Source organism: Diorhabda sublineata, chromosome 1, assembly GCF_026230105.1.
Source record: "Diorhabda sublineata isolate icDioSubl1.1 chromosome 1, icDioSubl1.1, whole genome shotgun sequence".
In the NCBI taxonomy this organism is placed as follows: Eukaryota; Metazoa; Arthropoda; class Insecta; order Coleoptera; family Chrysomelidae; genus Diorhabda; species Diorhabda sublineata.
This window is the reverse complement of record NC_079474.1, coordinates 18,228,811-18,253,387: the sequence shown is the minus strand read 5'-3', so window position 1 is coordinate 18,253,387 and position 24,577 is coordinate 18,228,811.

The window sequence follows — 24,577 nt, the reverse complement described above, 5'->3', positions numbered from 1 at the left end:
CTGTAGAACGTTGCCAAATAGTCGATGGAAACATATTCACGATGCTATTTCTGTTCCATGGTGAGCACCCATCTTGCATAGCTTTTTCAGTAAATATGCGATGTACCGCACTTTTTGGAATGCCTACTACATCTGCTAGCTCGCGCACTTTCAATCGACGATCATCCAGTACCGTTTTGTGGATTTTCTTCAACATTTCTAGAGTCGCCACTACATTTGGTCGACCAATGCGATGCTGGTCTTCGCAGGTCGTACGGCCTCGTTTAAACTCTGCTACCCAATATTTTTCTGTAGGTAATGAAGGAGAAGTCTCATCCAGAGCATTATTTTCACTACTGATAGCTGCCGAACAAATACTAAACAGCGTGGTGTGTTCAAACTTGAAACATGTGGTGTATAGATTGTGTACTTTCCTATACCGTGCAAACTCCGTCATCTCTAGGTCAGGACAGGTACTTCTGGGACCATCCTCATAGAATATATCGAAGCCAGAAGTCTTCTGTGGTAGTTCCCATGTTTTCAATGCTAAATGGACGAATATAGGGTGTTTTTAAAATGGATAAATTTTATTTCACATACATAACTACCGAAAAATCGTTTAAATAGCATTATCAATCGACAATATATTACAGGGTGACGCAATAAAATTGAAGGTATAGTTAAAATGAAAAATATGATGACACTTTCTACGTCGGCACTTCTCTAATCGCGAACGGAAATTATTATAAACATTCCTCAGTAATGCAATGCAATTTCACCACTGATAGTCTTCTTGAGTTGAAAAATGTTTATCGGATTATTACTGTAGACATTTCGTTTAGGGTATGTTAACAAAAACGTCAAAAGGCGACTAAACTGGACTACTCACCTTTCTTCAAAATCAGTCTGGAGTTATTTGACTGGTAACTCTGTCTTGTTACAACCAATTCCTAGAACTTACTATTCTTGAAATTCCAATTGCTGCTTATACTGTCACTACAATACCATGCAGTGTTTTCTGGGATATTCACTGTTTTACTAACGATAATTTTGATTGATAACAGACCTATTTGTATGGACATGAGCCTAATCAGAGAAAATTATATTATGAAAACTGGAAAACTAATTAGGCACCGAATGTGATCCTGAAGTCACATTCTTTCAAGTTTTATATCAATTGCAGCTTGTATGGATCTGGTTCAATATCAAAATTTGTTGGTAACTTCGTTGCGATAACTGTTTTGTAAAAGATCTCTCGAGAATAGACAGTCTGCATAACACCCGATATTGTCTCAGGTCCTAGAGATTCTAGGCCGATCTTCTGCTTGTGGTTTAACAGTCTCTTCAAAACGCTCCACCAATATTTTAATTAAATTAGCACTATGATCTATTTAGAACAGTATAATCCTGTTAACAGTATAAGATAGACAATATATTTGCGTTCCAGTTGATGCGACTCGTTGTGGCTAAAACTTCATGGGCGTTTTTGCCCAACGGTAATAAGCACCCTCTGCTAGCGCGCTTTCTACGCCTCTATAATATTCATCGTATTATTTTCCAAAGCAATTAGGGCGCCACTGCGTTATTTACGTTCAATTTACAATAACTGTATAAACACTGTACAGAGGCTTTAGAATTACAATGTCAGAGATCATTTCAGTAATGCGAGTTTATAATTTAATTGTTTTGAAAGAATTTTAACGTTGATTGTTATTCAGAAAGCGCCGTTAATGTAATATAGGAAAGCACTAAAGGTATATTAATATCTCGAAAGACTTTAGCCATTTCGTGCATAACTGACCCACTATGGAATGTTTCAATAATTTATTTAACGTTGTTAATAATTACGTTGTACGACTAATTAGTTCCTCATCGAGAGAAGAATTTTTTAATCGGAAACTAGTAATCGAAGAAAATTTCAACTTATTCTATAAACTCAATAAAAATGTACAGACATAACGCTACTGGATATAATTTTTTGTATACCAAATTAGATCAATCCGCTTATAAATGTTTTCTTTCATTGGGCTGATACATTAAAGTTCTTTCCAATTGTGTGTGCTTTTACCGTCTTCGCTATTATTAATAGTTATATTTTCATCAATTTAATGTGCTTAAAATATATAAATCATTAACTGTAAAATGTAAAACGCATAGGCAGCTTGTTGAGTAACGAAACAAAATAAAATCTGTCGTGGATAGGAATAAATAAGTAATTGAACCTACAGTGAAACTACAGTGAGTCGCATTTGAAATGAAAACACTCCCATCTTGAATACGACAGACTGTATAATAATCATTCAAACTAGCTTCAATCAACTTCCTAAATATTTTGAGTTCTTGTTAGCAATCGAGTTTCTTGGGGAAAACCGACCTATATGTCATCCTAGCTTTTTTCTGGCAATTTCTTTTTGATTGTGCTTACGTGGCATGGAAAGTACTTTTTATAAAACTTCAAAAAATACGGTCTATTGGAGTCATATCGGGTGAATGAGCAGATTAGTCAAAAGACCTGAAGCTAATAACCTCAAACAGTGCAGCGACATTATTGGTTTTACAAATCAGTCAAAAGCTAGATGATGAAAGTGTGGTAAAGCTGTTTGGGATTCCTGAGACATAGGAGAATCAGAAGCAATGCAATGATCTAATCAAGATTAGAGCTACGGAATGCCGTGGAAATGTATTGAGCAGTAGAAACAACAAAGACAATTCATTCATATAACTACGAACCAGTCAATCTTCTTATACTGGGGGGTAGCAAGAACTATGATTGGGCGGCAACTTTTCCTGATGTGCCGTACCTTGACGTTATTTTTGTTTGAATTGTCGATAGTTTTACCAAAGCATAGAGACAGAATATTCCATCTAAGTTGGAATCACTGGATTCGTTTGTGACATTCATACTAAACACAGTAGTTACTTCTAGCTCGACTGAAGGTAAACCAGTCTTTGAAGATGATAATTTTGTTTTCAAAACGTGCGTCAGATAGTGTAGTTGTGAGTGCTGATGTAGTGTTAGTGTAAACAGTGTGTTCAGTACAAAATTCCATGGAAATGACATTTCTGATTGATCTAAATAGGAGTAGCCAATTAAATCCTCAGCGACAAAGGAAGTTTGAACATTTTTATAAACAGCTTCCAACGCGAATGCGAAGGAGAGCATCAGCGCGGGCGTAAACGTAAGAGGTTTATAATCCAACTTAACAGTACAAACATACAAACTCTTTAAAGACTAACTTGTACTCTAGAAGAATCCTTGCTACTTTCCCAACTTACAATAGCCACGTCAATGTGTGTGATAAATGTTCCAGTATAATTTTCACTAAAATACAGACAATTATCCAAAATAGTAGTTCATATTTTAGATAACGGAGGATAGGAGAACAGACAGAAGGCAGAAGAAGCGAAAATGGTTGATTTTCTAACAGTTTGTTCAGTAATTTATCGATTTTGGTGATGGTATTTTGAGTTTTATAAGGCGTCATTCAATTGTGAAATTCCATTAAATTCTTGCCCCTTTTCTGGAGTCGTGTTGAAGCTGTAATACGGAACTCAAACTCCTAGGTTCTCTCTTATTTTAGAATCGAGAATCATGATAATTGAATCAACTCTTCGGGTATTGAACGATGTCCAAAATCATTTTTATACTTTTGAAATTTTTTAAATGTATGTTTTGCTTCTGTTTTGATGAATGCAGCACCTATTTTGCATATGTATTACTGCAACCCAAGCATTCAGCGAAAATATTGTTCGCATTGTCTAATCAGATGCTTACGTCTGTTACTGAATCTCTTTTAATTGCTTGACGATCTCATATAAACATTTCCTGATGTTAATGCGATTTATGACCATGGTTAAACCACAGCACATCTTTCTACTATTCGAATTGAAAAGTCTTTCCTTTTAATAATTGCTAGTGTGAGTCAGAAAAACAGCAATTTATTAAATTAATATTCCATTATATTCACAATTGTTTTTGGATGTCAATTTTTTTGCTAAATATTAAACAGTATTTTCGCATTCCATCGTCCATAGCGTCGCTGTTGTCTAAGCGAAAAAGTCCAAAATGCAAAAATGTCCAACAGTAAACCCATTAATTCAATTAATAAAAAACATATAACTGTATTATCTATTGAATAACAAGTAGAAACCATGTAATGGGTTTCATTTAACGAATCATAAAAACAAAATTGCTTTTAAATATTGTTTTTTTTTTCATACAATACAAAATGAAGTTGTACAAGGCGACCTGCGATAGATTTCTTAGTAAACATCTCCGATCGACTACGAAATGAGAACATTGAACATTAAGAAAAAACATATAAAGTGAATTACAAATAATTATAGTACGTTATCAATTTTTCTGGTGATATAGGAGGTTTCGACATCTTCTAATTCGTAGCACCAATTTACCAACGTTTTTTCTCATTTAATTAAACTATTACTAACGGTGAGGTGAATTCATAACTTTACTTTACATTACTTGATTTAGTTACACACTTACATGAACTAACTACGTTTTCAATGTATTCAAATTAAACTAACGAATTAAATCTGGCTGCTACACAAGCACGAATTTATATCAGAAAAGAATTTCAAGACTTCTAGAAAGTGAACAAATAAATGAAACTACCTTCCAAGAAACTGCTTCAAGAAGAAAATATATAATCAGATAGTCTTTATGATAAAAATATGTATTCTACAAATTTTAAACTTCCATTATAATCGAACAGGGCCGGCTTCACGATCCATGTCGTGGACAAGTTCGTAACAGTATTATAATTTGAAGAAGCACTAACATGTTTGAATAACTCAATTTAGTTACTGATAGAATTTTAGAGACGGTATTAAAAAAAATACGACATCAGATAAGTTTGAACTTATTCCGATGTACCTAACTCTCTATTTTTCATAATTGTAGGTTTTTGCACTTTGTTTTTAAGCTTCCATTTCCAGTTATTAACTTTTATTTATATTTCCATTTTCTTCCATTCTATACACTATATCCGAATACGGTAAGAAGTAAGAAAGATCATTCAATAGTCAATTTAGGTTCAGTTCAAGTAAAAGTGTATTTCCCAAGGATATATTGTAACGAAAAAATGGGTTTGAAAGGTAACCATTCACCTGAGGAAGGTATGGGCTTTTGTGAATCTTATCTGATAACTTCTTCTTCTTCTTCTTTGGGCGCCCTCTTCTAATGAAGGTTGTCGATAACCCCAGCAAAGTCATTTCTGCCTCTGGCCCTTCTTATCAGCATCTGAGAGTCTAAACTCTAAACTAAACACCCATGAAGCCTGTCGTCTGCCAGAATCACGTTTTCCTTTGATTTTCTCTTTGATCAAAAGTTGAAAAAGTCTGTATTTGTCATTTCTATATATGTGTTCCAGATACGAGGGTTTTCGAGTTGTCGAGTCGAATGACATCAATTCTTATGTATTTGGGTGTATTGGCTTTAACTTTTGTCAGATATATTCGATTTATATCCATTGAAGCCGATTGAAGTCGATTGTCACTTTAGTTTTTATTAATCCTATAAGTTCCAGATAACTTGATATTGGTAAACATAGCAACAAATGTCAAAAAAATTCCAAATAAATTGTTATACTTTTTCATGTTCATCTATTTTTGTAGCCTTACTATTTCCTCTTTTCTATCATCTACTTCCAAACTGTCTTTTTCCAATTCTTAATTTTTCTATTTCTATCTGTATTCCTCTTTTTTATTTTCCTAATTTTTTTGTTTACATCATGTACTTCCAAACTTTTTTCTTTATTTCATAATTTTCCCACTTCTGTCTTTATTCCGCTTTATCGGTATGTTTCCTATTTTTGTAATTCTTCTCTCCATTAAATCTACTTCCAAACTTTCTTTCTTCATTCCTTCATTCTGTAATTTTTCTTCTTCTGTCATTATTCCTCTTTACTATTATATTTATGTTTCTAATTCCTTTTCCAATTAATCTGCATTCAAACTTTTTTTGTTTCCTCCATTTTTTAATTTTTTCACTTTATTCCTCTCCATTATTATGTTTTTTAGTTGGTTATATTATAATTTACGTTCTTGTGATATTCTTTTAACTTAAAGATCTCAGAATTTCTCATCTTACCAGTTATTCTCCAAATTTTTTCTAAAAATGTTCAATAATCATCATCTTCTAACTGTTTTTCGATTAAACTAATTAAAATTATTCACTTTGCTCTACCTTGTATATGTTTAAATATATATATATATATAGTGACCCAATTTTAGCATATCTCAATCGCTGAACATGACTGATCGATTTTGATCTTTTTTTTTTTAGTTCTATGTAATTTCGTCAACGTCATTTGAGAGTGTTAGAAGAGGTTAATAGCATAACAGTTTATAAAAATTGGATCATCGGTACATAACACAATAGCCCATGGGTGATGGCCAACATTTAGTCCGGTCAAAATTGTTTCATGATAAAATATGAGTAAAACTATGAGGATGTATACGAAGTCAGGCTATTAAATAACGACATTTATCGTTAAATTGAAAAAAACTCCGACTGAGTGCTATAAATTGTTGCAAGAGGCATATGGTGACAATTTTATATCTCGTGCGCGTGGTTTAAGCGCTTTAGTGAAGGACTAAGAGCACTGAAGGCCCAGGTCGCCTTGTTACTGTTTCAACTGCGGAAACAGTGACCAAAAACAACCAAATTGTGCGTGTAGATCGTCGAATTAGCATCCGGATGATTGCAGAGGCTGTAAACGCCGATAAGGAATCGGTTAGAAACATTTTACACAAGGAATCACACAGGACAAAAGTCTGGTGCCAAAAAATCCTCCTGACCAAAAGCTCTTGCCTGAACGGGCCTGCTGTCAAGATTTCCTTGAAAGCTTAAAAGAATCTGCTTTGAAATGGACCCGATTTGAGTCCATGAAGCGGAAAAAAACTACTTGTGGTTGTGACATTGATGTATTCTTGGATTGTGTTTTAGTCAATGTGAGTTTTAGTGAGTATTTCTACTGATTATGCACCATCTATGACATGTAACAAGCAATTGAATAATGATGAGCTTCCTGATGTACCTTGGCATAGTTATTGGTAGCTGATAGCCTCAATTAAACAGTTTTGGCTAGAAAAATGGATATCCTACTACCAACTCAATGACACACTGGTTATTACATTTATTTGTCTTTAAAAATATTTTTCATATACAAACATTGAACATACCATGGTGAAAAAATGCTTATCTCGTAACTGATTCAGTACAGATTATTTCGAGTTTTATTAAAACAGAAACATTAGCTTATATTGAATGTGTAGAGACAATATGTAACAGATTTTTTGATATTTGAATGAAAATTGAAGAAGATTTATGTAAAATGTGATGATGAGGACATCAATGATAGACATTTGAACCATTATATTATGAAAAATACTCCCTATTAGGTTTCCCTTAAGGATGTTTTGAAGTTTGCGACTCCCGAAAACAAGACAAGTAATCACCTTTGTTTTATAAAATTTTTCAGTAACTACTTCTGATCTTGGAATGGTTTTCATCACAATTTCGTCATCTTCTCTTCGTCTATTTATGTAAAATGTCTAGCTGAGGACATGTATGACACAAGTAGGTATTTAAAGACCTTTTAATCATTATGTACGGTGTATTAGGCTGGCTTTGAAAGGTGTTTTGAAGTTTGCGGCTCCCAAAGACATGACTGGTTATCACCTTTGTTCTATAAAAACTTTCAGCAACTGTTTTTAAGCTTGGTGTGGTGTTAATCATAATTTGGATTCCTCTATTGCTCCACGACGTTTTCCTTATTAAAAACAGCTCTTTTATCACAGCTGAATGAAAGTATGAGCCCCTTGTATCTTTGTAAATCTTGTACCATCCAGACTCGATGTGGAATTTAGATAAGAAGAAGAGGAAGATAACGGAATGTTCAAGACATAGTAGTCTTGGTGAAGGATAATAGGACCTCATACATCATACATCAACTAGAAATAACTCAAACTGTTATATGTTATGATGGTAGTTAAAATTTTATTGATTGACTTGAAAATAATGCAAATTAAATGAAATTTATAGTCTTCTGGCCTAACGTTTCGTACTCGATAGCCTAAGGATAGTGGTCAGGCTATTTTTTTGGTACCCTGCCTATCATATTTCGATCCAATCGATATGAATGGATAACATTTACATGTAGACAATGTGGGCAGAATTATGTTTGCAAAAAAATATGTTAATGTAACGTTACATTGTCAATAAATAGATATGGTTGTCGAAAAACATGAGAGACTCCGAGTTTTTACGGGCCTATGTTCACTTTAACAGTGGCGTACCGAAGTATACAAAAAGAAATGTATGAATTTGATCAGGATAATTTGATATTTGGATCGAATCATTGCACTGTGGTCAATTTTTGACAAATGTGCAAAATTTATATTAAATCTGATCGCTCAAAGTAGAGCAAAACCGAGGCCAAATAATTAAAAATTCAAAAATGTACAGAGTCGTTCACGACGAGCTGAATCGATATGCATATGAAAAAGTACTGGGACTAGTGTTCTTAAAATTTGCTTTCCAAAATGCTCGTTTCAACTAAAATAATTTGAGTTTTTAGAAACTTCCGGTTATACCCAAACCTCGTTATTTTAAACGGAGGGCTATGGTTTTTATAAAATGTTTAGAATATACGCCAAATTTTAATATAACTTTATATTAGGTATCGTATGCCTAAAGTCCACCATTTTTTGATGGAATAGCTGAAAGATGAGACGAGATTGTTAAATTTCTACAGATCATAATTAGGATGAAAACTCGATGCTTACTTTAAAAATTCTAAAACGTAAAATTTCAATGGATATACTAATATATCTAAATTCAACAAAAAAAATGAAGCAGGACATGAAGGCTGGAGAAGCTAAGGTATATACTGCATATATAAGCTATACTAAAAATTATTCAACATTCGAATTCTCCCCTTCAATATACTCCACTCCCCTCGTCACACACCTTTCCATGCGTTTTTTCCATTGATCGAAGCAGTGCTGGAAGTCCTCTTTGGTGATGGCCTTTAGAAGATCTTCCGTTTTTTGCTTTACCGCTACCATCCAATAATCGAATTGATAGATCTGTCGTACAGCCCTTTTCAGGTACCCAAAGATTGCTTCTCATTTAGGCAAATCAAAAATAATTTGCGAGATCAACGTTTTTCTACACCTGAAAAAGCGGTTGATGCTTTCAAATCACGTATTTTTCACGTAATAATTGAGGTGGTACCTCAATTGGAATGGAAAAAATGCTCTGACAAACACCATATACAATATTCTGAATATTTTTTTAATTGTTTATCTCAAAACTTAGATGATAACCTTTCTATTGGTAGAAACAATAATGCAGTTAGAGGGGGTTACGAGATTATGAGTTTTAAAAACTTGTTATAGATAACCCAGAGTCAAAATTTTTTTATTCAAGAATTATCTGAACGTTTTGATAGCCGAAGAAAATCAGACAAATTGTAACAAAAACAATGTTGCTTGGATCGAAAAAGTACATTTTTTTCTCAATTTTTAAATATAAAAACTCTCACTTAAAATTTTGTATTTTGATTTGTTCCTATATCAAAATAAGTTCGCCTCTGCTTTTTCTATTGGATTTCAGAACCTACATGACAACGCGACGTTGCTGCCTATCTTGTAAAAAAATAATTGTTCTAAGAAATTTTTCACTAGAAAATTAATCTGAGTTTAGATGAATATATCAATTTAAATAATTAAGTTTAAAATTTAAAAAAGACATGCCAGTTAGATTACCTTAACAGTTCTTCTGAATAACACAGATATCCGAGTCCCAAATCCATTTTAACTAGATAACGAATAACCATCCAACCGTGGCTCCAACATCAACATAATGAAGAATTTTCAAACATCTACGTTCTGCATATTCGTGTTGCTATTCTATTTGTTAAAGATCGTGGGATTGTGCCAATTCCGTCACTCAACATAACCATGTTAAAATAATCGCCTACTTACTATATGCGAAAAATATTAGAATTTGTTTGTAGTTTGAAGCTATTCAATACAAAATTATAGAACCGCAAAATTCATATTGTAACAAATAAAAAATAATATCACCATATAAGTAACTTATACAGGGTCCTTCACGACGAGCTGAATCGATATGTATAAGGGAAAGTACTGCAATAGTGTGTCTGAAAATTTGCTTGCATGGGTTTTCCGAAATGCTCGTTACAGCTAAAATAATTTCAGTTCTCTGAAACTTCCGCTTAAACCGAAAGTAGACCCAAACCCAAACATAGTATGCCTAAAGTCCACCATTTTTTAACTATTTCACATTTTCGAAATTTTTGGACACATTCAGCCCTCCACTAAAAAAATTATATTTCTATGTTTAAGTGAGTCAGGTCTCATATTGTTGGGATTTGGGCAAATAACGCTTACAGCTTTCAAAATCTATGAAAATCTTGACAAAAATTTATATAGGTTGTTCGGAAAATTATGCGAATTTCACTATCTAAAAACTTCGAAAACTTAATTTTTCAAATGGCAACCTTCATTTTTCTCGTAACCATTAAATTCTACGCTTTAAATTAAGAGGACTTCGGTAGAAAATTCATATATCTCAAATTAACAGTTGTTGTAGAAACTTGACAAAGTTGAAATTTTCATGGTTTTCAATTGTCGCTTGTCTGGAGCGACCAAAAAAAGCAAACACATCAACATAACAAAAAAACAATGAAAACAGCTTTACGTTTAAGCGTTGCAAAAGTGTTCATCATGACCCATTTATTATTTATTAATGAAGATTATTTTAATGTGCTGGTAAGATACGGATAATGTGATAAGGTTATTAAACGAGCCTGCGATACTTTCCATTTGCGATATCCGGATAGACCACGACCCACCCCTGGCTCATTCATAATTGTAAAATTCACGGTTAGTTTGTTACATTGTGTAGCAAATTGAAACCTGTCGTAGAGAATGAAGCCAATGAAATTACAGTCTTGGGATACTTCAGAGCGTATCCTGAAAATTCATTAACCGTTGCGGAAAGATATTTGGGAATATCAAAGATAAGTATTCACAGGATTCTTAAAAAACACCGTATTCAATCTCGTTGGTACAAAATTTAAAACCAGGTGACGATCAAAGAATTGCTTTCTGTGAATTTATATTAATTAAAACTCGGAAAGACGAAAATTTTTTACGAAACTTAATTTTGACAAATGAGTGTAAAATACAGAAAAATGGAATATTTAACCGGCGTAACTCCCATTATTGGAGTGATAGTAATCTACTACTAACGAAGTCTCTTTAATTCAAATGTAAAGAGAAAAATGGGTATTGCCATTTGAAAAAGTTAAGTGTTAAAGTCGAAGTGTTTATAGCGAAATTCGGCACCATTTTCTGAACACCCTATATAAATTTTTGTCAAGGATTTTACAGATTTTGAAAGCTATAAGTGTTATTTGTCCAAATTCCAAAAATATTAGCCCTGACTCACTTAAACTTAGAAATATAATTTTTTTAGTGGAGGGCTGCATGTGTCAAAAAATTTTGAAAATTCGAAATAATTAAAAAATGCTAGACTTTAGGAAAGGCATATACTATGCCTTTTATAAAGCTATATTGTAATTTTGCGTATATTCCAAAAATTTAATGAAAACTATAGCATTCTGTTCAAAATAACCAAGTTTGAGTCCACTTCCGGTATAATCGGAAGTTTCAGAGAACTGAAATTATTTTAGCTGAAACGAGCATTTCGGATAACCCATGCAAGTAAATTTTCAGATCACTACTCGCAGTACTTACCCATATGCATATCGATTCAGCTCGTCTTGAAGGACCCTATATTTCTTTCATTTATACTTATATTTGTCTCCAGGTATAACAGTTTTTTTTATCCCTACAAGTTAAATTAAATGTCCATAAAGTTATTATTCTCTCCTGAACATTGTGAGTGATGGATTCAGAACCTCATCCATTATTATATTTTTTTGCCTATTAATCTGATTTATCTTTGCAGGACTATCATTTGATTCGGTTGATGTAGCTTTATTAGAATTTACGAAATCTAGCTATAAATTTTATTCAAATTATATGGGTCTTTTTTGTCATTTGTAGCTTTTTCATTCGTACGAATGTGATCCATTTCTAAAATTTAGGTTTTTTCGATATTTCATGGTTTGTTAAAAATTTTTTATCTTATTGATGATCTTTAAGTCGATTTTCTAAATACTGAGATGTCTGCCTTATGTAGACAGCGTCACAATTACTACAAGGCACTTAATAATACATAATATTACTTCTTTTGTTTTAGATTTTAATTTAGTGAAATATTAGGATAATGTATTAAGTCCTTTGTGTCTTACTCTAATATCATATGTATTGAAATAATTCGATAGTTGTGGGGGAAAGTCCTTGTACATATGGTAAGGAAAAATGTTTTATGTTTTGAAGTGTCGTTTCTGATTTTCATTTTAACTGTTTGTAATAACTATTTATCATTTTCTTGAATATATTGTTCATCATTTTTCCTTTCAATGCAGTTTTTGCTTTTTGAATAGCTAATCATCTAAATTCAGGATCTGATAGTTGGATAGATCCATCAGCCACACTTATTATCACTGATTTTTTGAGTACCAAGTTGGATTCGTATACCATTTTATTTTATTATTTTGTTCGATTTCGATTGTAAAGTTTTTTATGGTAAGAATTGAATCTTTTATTTATGTTTTCAATTGCAGTTTTTGGAATTGCAGGAAAAAGAATGGAATATTTATAACAAGTTTGCTTACGACAGTGTCCTCAAGATCTTCCATGACTAATTGTGCTATAACACTTCAAATTGAAGCTCCCATAGCACAACTATCAATTTGAGATGTAAAGACTAAGGGTAAATGATTTTTTCTTATTAGAACAAATTTCTATTTTGATTTTATTCTTATTTTGATGTTCATGATGTAGGAGATCCATTGATTAATATAAATACGCAAACTTTCAGTGTCAATATCACATTTTGATAAAAACTTAAATAAATCAAACCGTCAATTTTTTTCTTTCTTTCAAAAATCATCAAAAACCATTATAGTAAGAGATATAAAATCAAGAAGTTTCTGAAGTTCACGATATTATTTAATCGTTCACAAATCATCTTCATCGATTGTTTAGCAATGCGAAAAGAAAGCAAATAACAAATCAAAGAAGAAATTCATGCCGCCCAGACGCCGACAATCGAATGTAAATCAGAGATTGTCATGGACACCTGTCTACTGCACGGCCACCGGGATGGTCGGTCTCGGTTACAGTTGTTACAGTATAACGGGGTAAGTAAAAGTGACATATATCATTGTCTTATTAGTTTTTTATAAGAATATATTAATAGTAAAATAAAACGATATGTTTTTAATCTTTTTTTTTGTTTTACCCTCGTATGAGTCTGGAAATTGAAGGGAAGAATTCAAAATTTGAAGATCGGGGGCAATTTACCTCTATAACAAGTTGCATCGAAAAAGTAGAGCCCAAAATTCAAACGAAAATATATTCTTTGCAATCCTTTTACTTGAAAATACCAATTTAGGTACAATGTATGAGACTATTAAGGACATTTAACCTTAAAATTTCACAGAAATTCCTAATCTGTCAGTTGATTTGAAAAATTGTATTTCCAAACTATGGATAATTGAATTTTCATTCTTATAATTTTTCATTTACAAGGAAAAGTCGAATAACCTAAGACATGTTTTAAAAAATGTTATTTAAAAGTTACAAATAACATCGAATTTCACAATTCATTTCTCAAGTAATTAATTTTTTTAAATGATTGAAAGATACTCGTTTAGCGCACAAATTATTGGTGTAGTAGAAAACTATAGAAGAATGAAAAAATATCGGAGGAGGCTTTCTAATCGCGTGTTCCCTCAACAAGAAAGAATTTAGAACTCGGGTTGGAGAAACGAGACAGTTTCATAGTATCAATAGATTTCTTAACAACTTTCTCGAAAGACTTTTATGTTAGAATATTCATATCCAAAATAAATTTTCTATCTACTAGCTTCACTCTTCGGGGTATTACAAATATGCATAACTATCGTGGGTATTTAGATGAAAACCCTCTTCCCTACCTTATCTAATTCCTCTGACAAATCAAAAGTTAGCTTAAGATTAATATTTAAGCCTTATTGATCATAATTTGAGGAGAACAGTTAGTTTACCAACCAGGATAACTTCTTTCTATTACTACTGAGATAGGAGAATTGGTTTATGTATGATGAAGCACCGCCTTACTTCAATGTTAATGAAAGAGACTTTTTGAACCGTCAATATACAAATACATTGATTGGACTAGAAATAATTAGCCTCTCCATTCACCGGACCTTATTATATGTGATTACTTACGTTTGGGGTCGTTAAAAAGAGTCTGTTTATTCTTCTCTAATTGATTCCCGAGAATCACACCACAGATAAATGTAATTTGATGAAAAATGATCATCGACTACTGCCCAGAATGAACTTCATTTTTCGGCGAAGAAATAGAAGAAAATGGTGATAATTTCAGCCAATTCTCAGTTATAAATGTTCTTGTTTTTATCACAATATTATCGATTTGTTTTCCATAAACGTTTTTACTGCGACGCCATTCTATATTCGGCCCAGTAAAGCTTCTCCAGCGTGCTTTGCTCAACTTTAGTAAATCTAGACGAATGTTTCGTACTTGTGGACCACCTCTAAAGTCACGTGCAACATTCAATTGCTGCAACCGCCTAAGCTAGTTCCATTTACACATTCTGATTGATTTCAGCTTTTCCTTGAAAATGACAAAGTTTTATGATAAATTACAGAGTAAAAATAGGTTTAAAATTACATTATACATGCTATTAAAATCAAATTTTTCGAACAATTTGAAAGATAAAGAATTAGTGTGAAATTGTAAGGTTATGTCACACCTAAAATGGTTTCATCGCCTTCTACTTATCATTATTTAATGCTCCCAACAGTCTCAAATTACAGTCCAAGAAAATATATAGTTTGAAACGGTTTAATTTGAATATGTTTAAAACTAAAAATTTTATTAATTTATAATGTTAGTATATTTCATTTTTCTCTCGTATAATTGCTAATTAGCACCGAGTTATTAGAGATTTCCTTTACAGGAGATTGTAAATAAAAAATTCATAACAGTTTGCAGTGTAAATTTTCATTAACAGTTTCTTGGATATATGTATATCGAAAGGTTTGTCTCTTTTAGCCTAAAAGAATATTGACACTTAAATTCTTAGAAATGTAAAAACACCATCTCACGGAATGTATGATTTACATTACGGTACGGAAATATCAAATGAAAAATTATCAGTTTTTGAAATTATTTCATAAGTAATGTCTTTCCAAATCTTACAGTATGACCCTTTTGCATCCATACAGTCAATTACAATCATATTCACCGACCATCCAATAGTCCAAAACATTCACGACATCTATTAATTGCTTTTGATATAACAATTTCTTTTATCTGGGTTCCATTGCATACTGGAATTGCTGGAAAGGAATCTGCAGATCGCCATGCCAAAGAAGCCACAAAGAATCCTCCTGAAATCACAGTTCAGCTTGCGAATGATCTGAAGACTAAACTTATTCAAGAATCGTGGCGCGATATATGAAGCAAGAGTACTACAGCATTACATAACATCCACTTATCTACTTCTTATCTGTCCCTAAACTTTTTGAGTACGAAAGAAGCCGTTACAATAAAAAGACTCCACTTTAACCACACCAAATTTGCTCACCGCGATTTGATGTCTTCAGAAAATCGTCCTGTCTGTCAAAGTTGTAAAATTCCTGTGTCTGTTAAGTACATCCTTACTGACTGCAGATAATACTCTACCGCATATCAGCAGTTTGATATGAAAAACCAACCTCAATGAACTTAATTGCCCGACGGATATGAAGAATATCATAGACTTTCTTAAAGCCACCAACTGTATGGGAAAATATAAATAATTTCCGCATTGTAATAGATTTTGTAACAGTCTTTTATTTAACTTATGTATCATATGATTGTTTTTGTGTGCCGATGACCAGCGCTGTCGAGGCACGTTAAACTGAAATAAAAACAAATCTCACAGCTCTGTTTCAGAGAGTCATTACGGAAGTATCGGGGCGAATCAAAAATGCTCCTTAGCACTTTAAAATCTCTGGATTATTTGGGTCATTCGTTCATATTAAAAATTGAGTCGATTGTATCCTCAGCAACCAATATTCCAGCGTAATTTCGTACCTACCTGTTCATCGTCTATTTTTATTGATACATATTGCTCCTTTCTATTTACCTATTTACGCCATTAACATCTACCGATTTTTTCTTGGTCCAATGATTAATTTTATCAATTGATGCCTGTAGATTGATTACTTCTTCTTCGTGAGAATCGCCTACAGTCAAATGTGGAGATAGTATGGTTTTCTAATTGAGAGATGTCACTGGTGTAGAAAAGGCGCGAGAACAATACCTTGTGGTACACCCGCGTTGATTTCATTTAAGTCTGAGTAAACATCTTGCTTTATTCTGACGGCTCGTTTTCTTATATACGACTCTAATAGTTTTGCATATTGGTTAGGCAAAAGTTGTATTTGAGCCCTACATACCAAACTTTGTCAAATGCCTGAGCCACTTTTAAGAAATCTGGTACTTGTACTACACTCATATTCTAGTATAGGTAGATTAAGTCCACATACTCATATTGAAGTAGAGTTTTTTAAACTTTGATTTTCATAATCACAATAATTCTTTATTCTTATATCGGAAGACTCTCATTTTCCTTTGAGGTTTTGATTACAAATTTATTTCAAGAATTATTACTTCGTCCGTATTCCACAACACCCATTATATTAGTGGCCCAATATATAATTATTTCATTATATTAGATGCACTGACTTATCTCGTGGTAATTGCGTATTCAAAATATTTTTTCATCAAACAGGACTGTAGTACAAAAAAATAAATCTCAAATTTTTCCAAAGTAATTTTTAGGTAAAATAATGACAGAAACAAATACTGGGGCTAATAATACTAAAACTTAGAATGGAAAGTCCTTATCTGTTGCCTGAAGATGGATGCTCTCACACTATTCCATGAATGCTTTCCAGAATCGACGCCGCTGTCTTGATTCAAGCCTCTTCCATTAGATAAAATCCTATTATTGAGTTTAACAGCTACAGTCAATATATATCACAGTTTCCTTCCGGATCCATGCTTATTTGTTTTTCCTTTTCCTACAGTTAAATGTGTGAATCCACGAGTGAATATTTTGTTGAGTGGCTTGAAGCTTAACTAGCTACCAATGTCCAGAAATCCAGAGCAGCTCTACCTCTCTTTTTCCAGTGATCTTATTAAGTGCTTTGTAGTATTCCAGAATTAGCTCAGTAATTAGTTCCGCCACTAGCTCACGAGAAATTCATTTAAGCTATCCCTCCCCACTGAAAACATTGATCTTAAACTTACTTCCATGTAAGTACATTCATTGGATAAGAATTCTCTCCAACCTGGGTTTCTTTGGCCCGTGTCATCTTAGCAGTTTTATACCATGTATATTTTAATACGTTGGTGGACACTGATGTCAATCTGCAGAGATACGACACTGAAAAGTTTCACTAAGAAACAGTCGATGCTGACCTTAATGCCACTAATATCCCTCTCTTAGCCTGAGTCTGAGTCTTAGTCTTAGTCTTAGTCTGAGTTTGAAGATGAGCTTGTATATATAATGATAAAAAAGGATTCAGCTGCCTCAAATAATCCTCTGTAGTTGCTACATGGTTGTTGTATGGGGTTACTATTGTAAACAAATGATTCCTCATAAATTTCTTTTCATTTTTTTATATATAAAAGAAAACTTTTGGTCCGAAGACCTGACAGGTATTTCAATCCACAACTTCGACATTTTTATCTCCATTATTCTCAAGAATTCCTCATTGATATACAATAGTGTACATTTGTTGATAGTTGATAGTAAGAGTGGATTCAAAAATGATTAGTCCGTTCCTGTGATGGCCTGCAGTTCTGTTGATGAAGCAATATTGTTTTACAGTCTAACGGCATCGCTATGCTAAAAACCTCTGAAAATCATATATACGTACGTAAAACGAGCAGAAGACGAAGCAAAAGAAGAATCAACAGGTCCGCCAAAAAGTTGTTACACTAAAAAGATTACAATAATAGAAAAAGTTAGAAGAGATATAAAATTGATTCACGTACATCAACAGTTTTTCTTAACAGGGTCCATTATACTGTTAGAATTTGAACTAGATATAAATTAACAATAAAACATGGCTGGAGTTTACGATAATTATGGAAAGGATTGATTTTCATGAAATTGGAATAGTTGGAAAAATATTTTTTAGAATAATTAATCGTTATATATCAATTCAAGTAATAACAACAAGCGAATAAAAACTAGAGCAACAATAACAATTTTCTATACCAGCAACAACATTTGGTGAAATTGTTCAGAATCTCCTGGAGGCGGGTTCGCAATTCAAACAACACTTATTCTCCATGCTATGCCACAAGTTTTGATCTGTACTAATGGACGTCCATTTTAAAATTGGATTATTGTTTTCTATATCCAATCTTTCACTTTCTAGTTGTCTTAATCCATCTCAAATTATTTTTAAGCACATAGCGCTCATTAAACTTTTCTATTCTATTTTCTATTCTATTTTCTATTCTATTTTCTATTCTATTTTCTATTCTATTTTCTATTCTATTTTCTATTCTATTTTCTATTCTATTTTCTATTCTATTTTCTATTCTATTTCCTATTCTATTTTCTATTCTATTTTCTATTCTATTTTCTATTTTATTTTCTATTCTATTTTCTATTCTATTTTCTATTCTATTTTCTATTCTATTTTCTATTCTATTTTCTATTCTATTTTCTATTCTATTTTCTATTCTATTTTCTATTCTATTTTCTATTCTATTTTCTTTCTATTTTCTTTCTATTTTCTATTCTATTTTCTATTCTATTCTAATTCTAAATTTCCCATGAAAAAAAATCTAGGAATCTCAGAGGCCATCAAATACGATTTCTTCTATTATCAGTTTGCCTAGAAATGTAGCATGATAACTCTTGCAAATGAAAAGCTGCACCATTTTGTAGAAACTATAACCTTCTATCCGGGATATGAGTAAAAATTGTAAGTATTGAACACCCTATTAAGTTATGGTTACAGGGTGGGGTAGGAACAAGTGACTGGTTGTACTGTCCCGTTCTACGTCACTGGCGAGATTGCCATTTCACAAAAATTTCGGTATTCTTTAACATTTTTCGTGGTAATAACGTATTTTTCTTTCAAAATTATTGAAGCTGCAAATGAAAGTTTAATCATATAGACCAAAACCGTAACATTATTTATTAATATTTCATGAAAATAATAGATGAAATCAACATCTGAATTGCACTAGATACCTTGGATGCGCTACTGATCTTTTTATACAGCAAAACACCTCTACAGTTCTGTACAGTTTTAGTAGGTGCGGTTATAAGACAAATTTACAATATTAAATAACACCATCTAGAGAATCATTACATTGCTAGTAGATAAGCAGTTTTTGACACACTTTTATGAAATACCTATTAGATACCATGAAAAATTGTTCACAGTTGAATGATTAACCATTGAAAATGCTAAGGGAATCGCGCTATCTAGGTCAGTGTATGTTATAGTTTATCTTTATAGCATATATAATAATTATAAGTTTATAGGAAATAAAAAAATACCGAATAGAATATTCAAAACATAGCGGATTGAGCATGGGAAATTATAATTTGATTTGATAAATTTATTACCGAATTGAAGGAACAAAAAAGTAAAATAACACGTAACGAGAATCTTGTACACCTCCACAGGTGTATTAAAAAATAAACTCTTATAAAAAACTATATAAATCCAGAAGTAACTGGCCTCACCTAGAGATGGAGGTAGTTCCTTGAAAAATACCACTGTACACAATCTATACATAAAATGTTTCAAGTTTGAACATGGAAAAAATTGGTCATCGTTATGTAATACAATACTTTTGTTTGAAAGGCATTAGCCCAACTAATAGGAAAGCTGAACTAGATTCTACTGTAGGTTAGACTGTTCCTTTGTTTTCAATAGTGAAATATTATGTAGCAGAGTTTAAACGAGATCGTAAGACCTGTGAAAACCAGCATTGCAGTGGTCAACCAATTGAGGTAACGACTCAAAAAATGCTCAAGAAAATCCACAAAGCGGTACTGAATGATCGTCCACTAAAAGTGCGCGAGCTAATAAATAATTTCATCTGGAGGCAAAGTCATGGAGTAGATCTCTTGAGATGCGCGTGGGATAATTTTCATTGACTATTTTGGGTGGCTATTTTGGGGAGCTTGACTCTTTCGCATTCATATATTCATTGAACTGAGTTACTATCTCTTGGTTACTGATAATACAATACCTTTATCTCTCACAGTTGTGGTTTTTCATCGCCGAAGCTCCTAATAGATGCATATTTTTTTATGTGGTAGTCCATGGTACTTACCCATAGAGGAAAGTTCCAAGCGCCCAAGCTGGGCCCAACTATGTAGAACTCTGGGTCAAGCTTGTAAGCCAGGTTTGGCCCAGTCGTGGTAAAACTCTGGAGTGATAACGATGGGCCAAGCTTGGTCGCCAAGACTGGGTCATGCTTAAATGCCAGGGCTGGGCCAAGCTTAAATGCCAGGGTTGGGCCAATCTTAACAGCCAGGGCTGTGCCAAGCTTAACTGCCAGGGCCGAGCGGAGGTTAAATACCAAGACTTATTCATTACATAACTTTTTCTTCTTTATTTATTTTTTAACCAATATGATTTTTTAGATTCTAAAAATACATAAACATAAATTTTTATATTTAATCTTATTGTAATTAACAAGAGATATCTGGTGTTTTAAATGATATTTTATCAATACAAGAATGAATAAACTCGTTTGACTACCTACAAAGTTTACAAACTGGAAAACAAAAATTGTGAAAGCGCCTGTAGTAAAAAAATATATAGTACTTTTTTCTTCTTCTACCACCCGGTATCACGCTTTTAAAAATAGTAAACGAAAGATGGAAATCAAGAAAAGCGGAATTGTTCATTAAGTTTTATGAAGGTTATAATAGCAACATGAAGAGAAAATAAAACATAATGGTAGTCTGACAGTGATGTGTAGATGCTCTCGTAATAGTAACAATAACCAACGTCATTGTCTCATGAAAGAAAGATGTGTTAAAATTAAATTCAAAGAGAATTCTAGTTCAGAATGACAATTCTCGACGTTAAGGATTTTAATTCGACTTGAAGTGGAAGAATAAAATGCCTTGTTTCAGCTTAAGTGAAGGTTTGATTATAAACGAATGGATAAAAATTGTTTTTACTCTACTTTTAATCAAAGCATATAAAAAATGGGACATTTTACTCATTTTCCAATGATATTATTATCATTAAAAACACACTTGTAGAAAATAAAAAAACGTATAGAAGATTTATAACAAGGTTAATTCTGGATAAATAAATTCATTAAGCTCAAAAAGCAATGCTGGATTTATTGCTATGGATGTCGAAGGATAAATTATTCACCTTTCCCCTGGGAAGGAAAACTAGTGGAGAAAAACAAAAATGTTCTCTTAGTTTAGTGCAGGGGCTAAAAGAGTTGAGTATACAAAATATGCTTAGAGTGCACCCAACAACCGAATAACCCATGTTACCAGATGCCGTGCTTTCAACTACTCCTCAATGCAAACTTGGCTTATGAATGTAAATTTTATACAAACATTTCACGAAATGTTCAGCTACTGCAAGAATCTTTGATACAGAAAGATTTCACATGAAATATTTCAAAATCTTAACAAGAGTAAGGTCGAAATGGACTAAATATTGCTCAACCTTACCAAAAAGATTAGTTTTATAACAATACTGAGGGGCTATAAAAACAAATATCGAAGGGGTAGAATTAGTTCATGCAAATGGGATTCATATCAAATGTTTTTTTTTACTTTTAAGTTAGGAAGAGATCAAACTCATATCACAAGGTGCGGTTCGGAAAATCTTCGAATGTCGAAATGAAACAGAAGGGAAGTTATGCAGGTAGTTCTAAAATTATCTTTACAACTTCGAACATAAATAAGATATTTTGTCTTTTGCATGTATTACTGCAACTAATAAAGTTTTTTTTCCAATCGTCTGAACAGTTATAGGTGAAGATGTGGACACCACAACGGGAAGCTCAATGCGATACGAAATCAGATACACAGGTTCAACGGAACTTCAGGACAAAATTCCAAAGAGTTCCACCATCCAGACTCTCCATCCGTGCATGGCATACAAGCTTCATGAGCACCGGATCAGTATTGCATAAAAGTGGAACCGGACGATCCAGCACAAGCCCAGAAAATGTGGAGGGAATACGGCAACATTCCAGCATAATTCAAAAATTTTAATTCGTCAGATTTCAACGCAACTCCAAATGCCTACAACCATAATCCACAGGGTTCTTCATAAATAGTTGCATTGTATGCCTATAAGGTACAGTTGCTGCAGACACTGTTACCAACAGATCGACCAAAACGTGTGGAATTTACCGTAGATATGTTACAACGTATTGAGCATGATGAAGATTTCTTGAAAAAGGTGTGTTTCAGCGATGAGGCCACGTTCAAATTACCTGGTACAATAAACCACCACAACGTACGAATTAGGGGTTCTGAAACCCCACATGCAGTACTCGAGCTTCAACGAGACGGCCCAATGGTTAATGTGTGGTGTGGACTTATGCACAACAAAATCATTGGTCCTTTCTTCTTCATAGAAACCACAGTTACTGGCTGCGTGTAGTTGGATATGCTTCAAAACTTTGCTCTTACTCAGTTGGAAGAATTACAGCCGATTATTTACTTCCAACAGGATGGCGCACCACCACACTGGTTGACAGCAGTTCGGGAACACCTCAACGAAACTTTTCCCAACCGATGGATTGGACGGGATAGCCCAATTCCATGGCCACCAACGTTTCCGGACATAACACCCCTTGACTTCTTCTTGTGAGGTTATTTGAAGGACATTGTTTACCGGACACCGGTTAATTACATTGATGAATTGAAAAGCCGTATTACACAAGCTTTTAGTACAATCACAGGCGACATGTTGCAGCGTACCTGGCTTGAAATTGATTACAGACTGGAAGTGCTTAGGGCTGAAGTGTACTAAAACAAACTTTATTCGTTACAGTAATACATGCAAAAGACAGAATATAAATATCTTGTTTATTTTCGAAGTTTTGAATTTTTGAGGCTGTAAAGATAATTTTGGAACACTCTGTATAATAAATTGATATAAGCCTGACATTCACGGTACTATAAAGTTTAACGTTATTTGTAGCATACTGTCTATCATTGTTTTTGAAGACAAGTGGACTAACGATACCCTCGGTATTTTGAATAACTATCCAAACACAAGGGAGCCAAACAAAATTCTCTACGAAAAATCAGAATCAATTTCTTATCTGAACATAAATAACAATGCACAGAACCATTATTTTTATAAAAAAATCAATTATTTGTTTTTTTGCATTGGCATTTCATCAGCAAACCAAATTAACTACAAATCAGCTTAAAATAGTGAAGTTACCTCAAAGATGTGAACCTATAAAAACAATCTGTATATTTATAAATGGTGATTTTCAACAAAATTAATATTTATTTTCGTAAGCAGTCACCGATGTTGACATATCTAAAGACTAACCGTTCGAAATTTTACTATTTTCTAGTTCTATTAAAATTTCTTTTTCACGTTGCAGTCTGTTAATTATCTTCAATAATTCAACATCTGAACTCTCAGTCGCACTTTCGTCTGATTATTGAATTTTTCCTTTATATTTGATGCATTCTAAAGTTAGATTATTTTCTCTTTCTATAAGAAACTCAATGTATTTGTCTGAATACTACCAAATATCGGATTTGGCTGTAACAGTTTTCTAGTTCTCAGAGCTTACAACGAACAACTTTACACATACCTGTTCTATCAAAACGAATATAATATGAGAAAATTTTAAAAATAATATGAGACGACATCAATACTTCTACTTTATTGTTTATGTTCTAGTTTACTGTGTTATAGTGACAGTGATACATTCAGACAGACATTTTATAATAATAGAAATAAATAATTTAGAAAAAAAACATTTTGTTTCATAAATAATCAGTTTCTAGAAAATTATAATCAGCGTAGATCTGGTGAATGTATCAATCTAAGTAAAAATAATTTACCAAACAGTAGTTCTGTCGCCTCAACAACCCCCTCAAGACGCTAGTAGAGGTTTTGTTGCAAAGAGGACTAAACAACCTCTACTACATTCTCTCGAAGTGTGAAAATCCAGAGCACTACACCTGGGAGTGCTATAAATAGAGGAAGATCTCTGGCAATTAAAGCCATACCATATTTTAGACTTTTCAAAAGAAGTAGGATTGATTGATCAGCTGTAAACACTGGGTTCTCCAGTATCGAAGGAGGACCCAAGAGATCCTTTGGGTCGCAATGTATACGAGACCCCAAATCTATATAT